Source organism: Gadus morhua, chromosome 18 (assembly GCF_902167405.1).
Source record: "Gadus morhua chromosome 18, gadMor3.0, whole genome shotgun sequence".
In the NCBI taxonomy this organism is placed as follows: domain Eukaryota; kingdom Metazoa; phylum Chordata; class Actinopteri; order Gadiformes; family Gadidae; genus Gadus; species Gadus morhua.
Genome location: NC_044065.1, coordinates 236,263 through 236,661, shown reverse-complemented (window position 1 = coordinate 236,661; position 399 = coordinate 236,263).

Genomic DNA, 399 nt, shown 5'->3' with positions numbered 1-399 from the left:
ACATTCAACGTCAGGTAAAGTACAATACAAGATCAGGGACAAGACTATATGAAGATTGAAATGAGTATACTATACTACTATACTACACTTCAATGCTACTATGCTATACTACTATACCGTACTACTATACTACACTTCTATACTACTATACTGTACTACTATACCTGGGTCCAGTTGCACCAGCAGAACGTAAGGTCCCACTTAGGCTACGTTGAACGTAAATCACCCAAACGTTAGACTTTACACTCTACTAAAAAAATAGCAGTTGCACCAAGCAGATAGTTTCAACGTAACACTAAGTTATAACTTATCTTTTACACCTCCCCTCTAGCTGGTGTAAGTTCCATACTAACGATAAAGAACCGTTAAAAGAAAAAAACGTAAAAAGATTTCAACACT